Genomic DNA, 9,635 nt, shown 5'->3' on the forward strand with positions numbered 1-9,635 from the left:
GCTGGACTGGGTGGCCTGGCACAAAATGATGCCAGCTAGGCAAAGATCCCAGGATGCCCGTGTGGGGTGAGACCAGGGAGGCAGGGCCTGAGGGGAAGCCTCAGTGTGCCTGAGTGCCGTAAGGGAAAGTGAGTCCAGAGGTGCTGCCTGGTTTGCTGGGTGCAGCTTGCTCACCCTGTGTGTGTTTACCTGTGGATACAGCTCTGTGGGCTTGGTGAGGCCGTGCAGAGAAGAGCACACGGGGGTGCATGGGGAAGGATTTGCATTTTGCAGGACTTTGAGTGGAAACAGTTCCTGCAGACCCTGAGATGCCTCGGCTTGCACTGATATCCCAGGCAGCCGGAGCCTGCAAGCATGTGATGTGAGGAGTGAAAGATCGCACCCCTCCAGTCCTTGGACTTAAGTCATGGTGATTAGCTATCCATTGTGAATAGTTAATTAGGGTATTCATACAATGAGTATCTAACATGGTGCCTAAGTTATTAGCTATGTATTAATTGATGTGATCATCCTTTTTGTGTAACTAGTTATCAGCTGTTATTCTTGTATCTACCCAACCTTGTGTTTTGTAAATAGAGACTTCCAAACTTCCGATATTATTTAATGTTCGTTGGCACATAGCGATTACCTCCTGTATATAATTACATTTTGATAATAGTTATTTATGAGTCTGCAAGGTCTTTCCATTGTAAAAGGAGCCTCTACTCTCAGGGAGACTCTGGCTGCTCCTAGGTGAGATGAGCAGGAGGTAGAGCTACCTGGCACCCCAGGTCCCAAAAAATTGAACCTGGCCATGGATAGTGCCGTGTGCCAGGGGTCACATGCAAAATTTTTACCTTCCTGCCTGTGTCTCCTGCTGCTTCCTGCTAACTGTGGAGTGAGGGAAGCCACAGCCCCTGTAGTGGTTTCATCACCTCCAAGCTACCTGCCACAATCCCCCCGCTGGGGTGGGAGAGACAGAAGGAGGGAGTCCTGCTCCTGTCCATGGCCCTGCTCGCCAGGCCATCCAGTAGTGAGTCACAGTTGTGCAGGACTCAGATGGCATTAAGCCTTAACCTGGGACTGCTCTGAAACTGTTCTCCATTTATGATGGCAGAACATGCTACGGATTTGAAATCCCTTGAAGGTAACATGTAACAGCTCCCTTAGCTGTGATGGTCTTCGCAACCACATATTGTATCATTGCAATCCCAAATGCTTGGGACCCGCTGCACTATGAGGTGTTCAGGATCCAGGAGGCTGAAAGCCCTGGTGCAGGTGTGCAACAGCTAATAGTTGGCCTGGCCCTAAGGCTGGGAGTCAGGAGCAACTTCTGCTTGGTAAGTGAGGGGGAGCCCCAGAGAGGGATAAGAGCACCGGGAGCAGGCTGCAAGGGGAGAGAAGTGAGGGCGGTGGTGCTGAGGAAGAAGCCCCGAGCTTGCGTTGCTGCTCCCCAGTTCTGCAGGAAGACAGACGCTGTGTGTGGTTTGCTTTGTGGTTTCCCATCTGCTCATTTTGTTGTTCTTGTTGACTGTGGGGACAAGGTTGCCTGTAGAAAGTAAGACTGTCTGGGAACTCTCAACCCAGAACTGAGCAGCCTTGATAAGGTAGGTGGGTGAGTGACCTGTTCACACCCATCTACAAGAGATCTGCGACACGCTTCCCTGGCCCCCACTCTGGCACAGGCATGGGCGCTGCCTGGGGTAGGAACTCCACCAGCCTTTACTTTACACACCTTTCACAATGCTGAAGAAATATTTTTAGAAGTAGCGCTCTCCCTGGCCACCCACAGGTTTACCAACCATGGTTTTGAGTATCTATGATTAATATTCTGTATACCATTTGGGCAACTGCGGTATACGGTTTTGAGTAACCATGGTTTTCCATGACTGCACATCAGCCCGCCAACCAGTATCTTACCTGTCATGGTTTTGCCAACCACAGGAACAGTCATCAACCTAACCCTCACGGTCGGCGATGGAAACCTGTACTAATCCCCTGGAAAGGCACTGGGCAGATGTTTCTGAAAAGCTGAGTGCTGCTGTCAGAAGGCTCTGAGCTCCCCCAAGACTCAGCGATGAAGTGAGGCCCTGGCCACTACTCATGCCAGCTCCTCAGAATATGAGTGTTTCCCTCATCTGAGCCCTGAGACGTGGTTGGTGTCACAGGCGTTTGTGTACGGTGCAGTGACTACCTTTGCTCCGGGCAGCACTGATGCCAGTCACAGTCATGCCACCTCGCTGCAACCCAAGCCCCTCACTGTGCTAACAGTGCACCTCCAGGGGCGGCTGAGTTGCCCCGGTGGTCACACTGCCCATCCTCCTACCCCAGCTCTCCACTTTGGTCCTGCTCTCCTGCCTGTCACAATTTGATGTCCAAGTTAATTCTCTATTTCAGAAGGTGCTGGGGGGATTGGAGTTCAGCCACTGGTGCTTTGCTGCACCCAGATCATCCTCAGGCTGCCGGTCTGTCTAGCCTGAGCAGGGCTCCTCTCGCTGATCCTGTGTGCTCTGTTGTCTGGAACCTCCTGCCCTGCCTCTCTCTGGTCTGGGCTTTACCCTCTCCCAGGCTTCAGCCTGCCTCCCTTCTCACCTTTGCTTTCAGGCTGCAGCCCCTACTTGAATAGGATGGGATTCAACACTGACAAGAGTAAGGTGCTGCACCTGGGGAGGAAGAACCAGCACCGTACCTACAGGCTGGGGAACTCCCTTCTCTTCAGGGCAGAGGCAGAAAAGGATCTTGAAGTCATCATTGATGCAAGATGAACATGGGCCGGCAGTGTGGGGAGGCAGTGTGGAAGGCCAACCGCACCTTGTCCTGCATCCACAGATGCATCTCGAGCAGGTCCAAGGAGGTGATCCTTCCCCTCTGTGCGGCACTGGTCAGGCCGCAGCTGGAGTACTGCGTCCAGTTCTGGGCACCGCACTTCAGGAGGGATGTGGACAACATGGAGAGGGTCCAGAGGAGGCCACTCGCATGGTCAGGGGGCAGCAGGGCAGGCCCAATGAGGAGAGTCTATGGGACTTGAACTTGTTCAGCCTCCACAAGAGAAGGCTGAGGGGGATCTAGTGGCCTGTTACAAACTAGTCAGAGGGGACCAGCAGGCATTGGGGGAGTCCCTGTTTCCCCGAGCACTGCCAGGAGTGACTAGAAATAACGGTCACAAGCTGGCAGAGGGGAGATTCAGACTAGACATCAGGAGGTGCGACTTCACAGTCAGGGTGGCTAAGATCTGGAACCAACTTCTATGGGAAGTGGTGTTGGCTCCTACCCTGGAGGTCTTTAAGAGGAGGCTTGACAAACACCTTGCGGGGGTCGTTTGACCCCAGTATTCTTTCCTGCCATGTGTGGAAGAAATCAAACTTTGCATTGTGGTTGAATCAGAACTGACAGAGCCAGCTTTTCTTTATTTAGGGCTGTACTGTGATCACAGGGAGGATTGCATACAGCAAGCGGAATCACGCACTTGTCTGTTCAAAGGAATCCTCCCCGTCCCTCAGTTTCTAAGCATTTTTATACTTAAGAGAGATAAAGAGAAAAAAATATGACCTGAAGAAACTAAAACAGGCTTACTTAATTGGACTTCTGTGCACGAAGTAATAATGCAGGAATTTTTTTTATCTCAAAACATAGAACTGAAATAAGCAGTATTAGCACTATTGGTCTATGTCTGTTTTTCTAGCCAGAGAGGCCAAAAGCCTGATTAAATTCACTTTAACATTCCCTAATTTTTTTTTCCTTTAAGTTAGATATTTATAGCCATTAGCTTTTCAACTTCCAGTTTTTATTTTTCTTTACTTTCTGCTATTTCAATATACAAATGATATACTTTGTTTCTGGTTGATGGGCTATTTCTCATTTGCTTAACAGCACAATTTAAGCAACATTGTACTATCATAAACACTAGGCATACTCCAATAAAAACAACAAACAATATCAACAAACTATGAATGACAGTAGAGCCTAAGGAACTGAAAATAGAGCTAAACAAAGAACTAAAATTCCAACTATCTGACTCGTGCAATCTAGCTACTTCTTTTCGAGTATGTTTACTTAAATCTTGGATTTCTTCTGAATTATTGGGAATATAAGTACAACATTCTTTACCTATTAAAGCACAGACTACTTCTTTTTGGCTAGTATATACTCTAACGCAAGTCGGTTTTGCAATGTCATTTGCCTTATTTCCTTCATTTCTGTAATTATTTAATCAAAACTATCAGCAGTAGCTTGAGCAATCTTTTCTAGAGATGCTGCAACTTTCTTTATTTCAGACATAGCTAAGCCTGTACCATAGCTGGGGAACATTATACTCCAAAACCTTTGATTTTCTGTAATTTCGTGAACATTGCGAATTCTTCCTTTAGGTAAGTGAGAGTTATTAGTAAAGGCAGGATATGCTATGGAGACATAGCACGTTCCTCTCCAGCCAGAGGGAAGATTTTTATAGGCCTTATCTCCACACACAAAATAGTGACAAGCTAATGCAGTAAATCCACCTGTATTACAGCGTGGGGACATCCTCCATTGTGAATAATAGCCTGAAAATTGACCTGCAGGGGAGTAATTAGATATCCAGGAACCATTAGAAAACCAAGCACCATTTATCTTAAATTCTACCTCACACTTACTGACTCCTACTGCAACACAAGATCCATTACAGGTCCAACAGATCTTTCCAGGGGTGGCATACACTAATCGTACATAGTCAGACCAGTTGCAACTTACATTCTGCCAAGTTTCATTTCCATGAAAATCTAAATAGTAAGGGGCTAACATATGAGTTGCATTCAAGGGTGTTGGTATCATTAGTATCCCTCCAGTAGAACAGATAAGGACATGACTACATATCCAACAACGAGAGACATTTAAATCTATCCCAATTTGATTAACTAAAGACAAGAACGTATTTTCATGAAATGATCTTCTTTGTCGGTGCGGAAGTGCAGTTTGGTTTACAGAGTTTCTTATAACTGAGTCAAGTTCATATAAGATGGCCCAAAAAGAAATACTGAGAACTACCCAAATCATGACTAACCAACTCCACCTCGGGAACCAGGAACTAGGTGGAGGCCTTTTTCCTGTCCCGAAGGGCATAGGGGTGTCGTTGGGGCACATCCTCTTCGCTCTGTAGTGGCAAATCCTCTTCACCAGTAGGTGCTTGGCTCACTACTGGTCCTGAGCTCTCGTGCTGGCAGGTGCTAGGCTCACTACCAGTCTGTTGAGCCTGATTACAAGATTGATATGGAGGAGACTCTGGGTCTAACGGGGCTGATTTCTTTTACTGTGTGAAGCGTGGATCCATGTCTGGAGTCCTTGACACTTTATTGCAGTGTTGGTGGTCAGGAGTACCTGGAACGGGCCTTTCCAGCGAGGTTCCAGCGATGACTTTCATTGATAGACTTTTACATGGACCCAATCTCCAGGCAGGATAGACTGGCACGGCTCATCTGGTTCTTTGGGGAGGGCTGCCTGTACCTGTGAATGAAAAGCCTTAACACACTTCATTAGTGCCTTACAATAGTCCAGAATGGTACTATCAAGTGAATGTATATCACAAAAGTGGGAGGCGACAGGTGGCGAGGCGGGGAGCCTCATGGGTCTTCCCATTAGACTGTCATGTGGGCTAAGCCCAGTCTTTCGGTCGGCACTAGATCTCATACTCATAAGGGCTATGGGAAGTGCATCTGGCCATTTTAGGTGAGTCTCAGCACAAATTTTGGCCAGTTTCTTTTTCAGAATGCCATTTTGGCGTTCTACTCGGCCCGAGGCCTGCGGATGGTACGGGCAATGACAGTTCTGTTGGATCTGCAGGACTTGGCAGACTTCTTTCATTATTTGTCCAGTAAAATGAGTTCCTCTATCAGAGTTTAGGGATAAAGGAATACCAAACCTTGGAATAAAGTCTCTGAGCAACTTTTTGCTTACAGTGATGGTGTCAGCTTTTGCACATGGGTAGGCTTCTACCCATCCAGTAAGCATACATACAATAACAAGAACATATTCAGAAGAACAAAATTTTTGCATTGGAATAAAATCTAATTGTAAGTTTACAAATGGTCCCCATGGTGGGGGATGTGCTGCCTTCTTTGTTCTTACAGGCTTTCCCACATTATGGGCTTGGCAAATAGGACAGGTGTGGCAGTATTGTTGAGCCACAGATGGAAAAGTTGGAGCAAACCAATCAAGCTTAACAGCTTCTATCATCCCCGCTTTGCTCACATGTGCCATGCCATGGTGTATGCGAGCAAGATGAGGAAGAAGGACCATTGGGGCAACCAGGCGACCGTCCAGCGAGCTCCACAAATGGTCAGGGTGTAACAAACACCCAGCCAGTCTCCATGTACATTTTTCTGGTTCTGGAGCCTGATCTTGGAGGAGGGCAAAGTCATGAAGACTTGCCAATGGAAACTGGTCAGTCAGAATAGACAAAACACAGGCGTAGCCTGAGGAGTGGAAATAGCCGCAGCTTTGGCAGCGGAGTCTGCCAGAGCATTCCCACGTGTAACATCATCATAAGGTTTCTGGTGAGCTTGGCATTTAATAATAGCAACAGCAGAAGGTAATTGTAAAGCATTCAACAAGGCATTTACGTATGGACCATTACTAATCTTGGCACCTCCCGAAGTGAGGAAGCCCCTTTGTTTCCAAAGTTGACCATAATCGTGTACAATACCAAAAGCATAGCGAGAATCAGTATAAATATTAACAGAGGCACCAGAGGCTAGGGTGCAAGCCCTGGTGAGGGCCACAAGCTCGGCAACTTGAGCTGAATACACATTAGGTAAGTGATGGCTTTCCGTAACATCATATTGGGAACATACTGCATACCCTGCAACAAGGCTACCTTTTGAGTTTCTTTGACATGATCCATCAACATAGAATACTAGATCTGGGTTTGCAAGGGGGTGTCCTTTAGATCAGTGCGGGGCATTGTTAGGTGAGCAGTAACAAAAATGCAATCATGGGGTTCACCATCTGCAGGGGTAGGTAACAGAGAAGCAGGGTTTAAAATGGGGCACCTAGTTAGGGTGATATTTCCAGTAGAGAGAAGCAAGATTTCATACTTAGTTAATCTAGCATTTGAAAGGTGTTGGGTTTTTTTTTTAGTAAAAGGGCTGCTACAGCATGTGGGACAGCAACAGTAAGGGGAGAACCCAATACAAGGGTGGAGGAAAGTTCAACAGTGACGGCGGCTGCAGCTGCAGCACGGAGACATGGGGGAAATCCGGCTGCAACAGGTCAAGAGCAGAGTTATCATAGAAGTAGGGTCGGAAGGGACCTTGTAGATCTTCAAGTCCGACCCCCCACCTGTTATAATAAGCAATGGGACGGTGCTTGTCTCCATGTATCTGAGTAAGTACTGCAAGTGCAAATCCATCGTTTTCATGACAAAAAAGAATAAAAGGTTTAGTATAATCGGGTAGGCTTAAGGCAGGAGCTTGCAACAGAGCTTGTTTAATAGAGGTAAAAACAGCTTCAATCTCTGAAGTCCAGGGTAAAGGCTCAGGGTATTAACAAGAGTCAGATTTTGCAACAACTTGACTATAGAGGCATAGCCAAGTATCCACTGGCGGCAGTAGCCAGCCATGCCTAGGAAGGTATGCATTTGGGACAGAGTAGTTGGTCTAGGGATTTTAAGAATGGCTTCTATTCTGGAAGAGGAAAGCAGTCGTTCTCCAGCAGCAACATCATGACCTAAATAGTGGACACCAGGAAGACAAAACTGCAGCTTTTCTTCAGATGCTTTATGGCCTTTTAGAGCAAGAGAAGTGAGGAGAGTTAAAGAATCAGTTTTACAGGCTTCAAAGGAGGTAGATGCCCAAAGCAAATCATCAGCATATTGCACAAGCACAGAATTTTCTTAAAATATTATGTCATCTAGATTTTTTTTAGAATTTGAGAAAAAAGAGAAGGGGATTCAGTATAGCCCTGGGGCAATCGCGTCCAGGTATACTGAAGTCCTTGATAGGTAAATGCAGCGAGAAACTGGCTCTCAGGGTGTATAAATAGAGAAAAATGCAGAAGACAAGTCAACAACTGTAAAATAACAAGCATTAGGAGGAATACAGGCCAAGATAGTAGCTGGATTTGGTACAACAGGAAAAGTAGGTAAAACTGTAGAGTTTACCACATGGAGGTCTTGTACAAAGTGATAGGTATTCTTTCCAGGTTTTTTTACAGGAAGAATAGGCGTATTACAAGGGCTCTTAGTTGGGACAATGATACCTTGCTTTAAAAGGGCAGTTATAACAGGGCGTATCCCTTCTTCAGCTTCTGGACGTAAAGGGTATTGAGCAACTTTGGGTAAAGGCTTAGCTGGGTTTAATCTAATTTTTACAGGCTGGGCAGTATGGATTCATCCCACTTCATTAGCATGCTGGGACCAGAGAAAGAGAGGGACAGCTTTTATGATTTCTTTTTGAACACAGAAAGGTCAGGGAACTCAGGCTCAGGTGAGCTAGCTAAAGCGGCAAGTACTGCTATCTCATTATCGCAGGGGACATCTAAATAAACACCATTAGGAGAGCAATAGCTAGTACAGCCCAGTTTACAAAGTAAATCTCTGCCTAATAAATTCACAGGAGAAAGGCGTGTTGATCAGAAACAGGACCAAGAGAAACATGTCATGGTTGGGAAACAGGATGAGGAACTATTTGATTTGAAATTCCCACAGCGTTTACAACAGCAGAGGAGAGGGGAGTTGTGGGAAATTCTTCAGCTCGGAGAGGAGAGCGGCTTGCACCGGTGTCTACTAAACATTTTGTGGAGATGCCATTTATCACACAGGAGACAAAGGGATCATCTTGATTAAGTGGGAGAAGCGGGGCTGTGATGATGTTACTATTCCTCAGGCTGGCCTAACAGGAGGCTCCCTGATTCGGGACAGAGAATTGAGTGAGAGGAGGTGGTGGCGGGTTAAACGTCATCCCCCGCTGGCCAGGCCAGTGAGGACATTGAGCCTTCCAGTGTCCTGGTTGGCCACAATAATGACAACTGTCATTATTTTGGGACTGAAATCCTCCTCCTCCCATCCCACGACCACGTCCCCTGCCTCTGAACTGTCCTTGATGGAAACCTCGGCTTCTGCCCCTGCCTAAAGTCTGTAATCGTAATGACATTAGCTTAGTTTCCATGGATTCCTTTTTCTTTTCCTGGCAGGTTGTGCAATGATTTGCAATGGTGACTAGTTCTGCGAGTGGCTTAGTCTGCCACCCTACAGCAACTGAGCACAACTGTTCCTGGACTTTAGAAAGAAGTCGGTGGACAAAAGCGGAAGCAACTGCTTCTGGGACAGTTGCAGCTGCATTTTCAATACCAGAATGTCTTTCAAATACTAGTTTCAAGCCGTCCATGTAGTCTGCTGGGGATTCACCTTTATTTTGTTTACAGTTATGTATTTTGGCCCAGTCAGTTTTCCTGGGGCAAATTTTAAGCACAGCGTCAAGGAGGCGTCTTCAGGCATCTGTTAAGTGATCTCCAATTCCAGGGTCCTGAGTAGGCCAAATTGCCTGTGCGATGAGGCGGTTGCGGACCTCAGAGGTCAGAACGCTGCTCATTAATTGGTTCAAATCTGCCCATGTTGGATCATAACATTGGATTACAGTGTCTAATTCTTCTCTAAATTTCTGGGGTTCCTCTCTGATGTTGGGAAA

The 9,635-nt window shown here is 46.6% G+C and overlaps 1 protein-coding gene across 1 annotated transcript in view; it reads right to left on the reverse strand.

Annotated features, from left to right (window-relative positions):
- LOC149852907 (BOLA class I histocompatibility antigen, alpha chain BL3-7-like) overlaps window positions 1-9,635 on the reverse strand; it is a 622,447-nt gene that overhangs the window by 204,250 nt on the left and 408,562 nt on the right. The gene's annotated exons all lie outside the window — the stretch shown is intronic.

The sequence above is a fragment of the Crocodylus siamensis genome, chromosome 15 (assembly GCF_052110815.1).
Source record: "Crocodylus siamensis isolate JL-2025a chromosome 15, ASM5211081v1, whole genome shotgun sequence".
NCBI lineage: Eukaryota > Metazoa > Chordata > Crocodylia > Crocodylidae > Crocodylus > Crocodylus siamensis.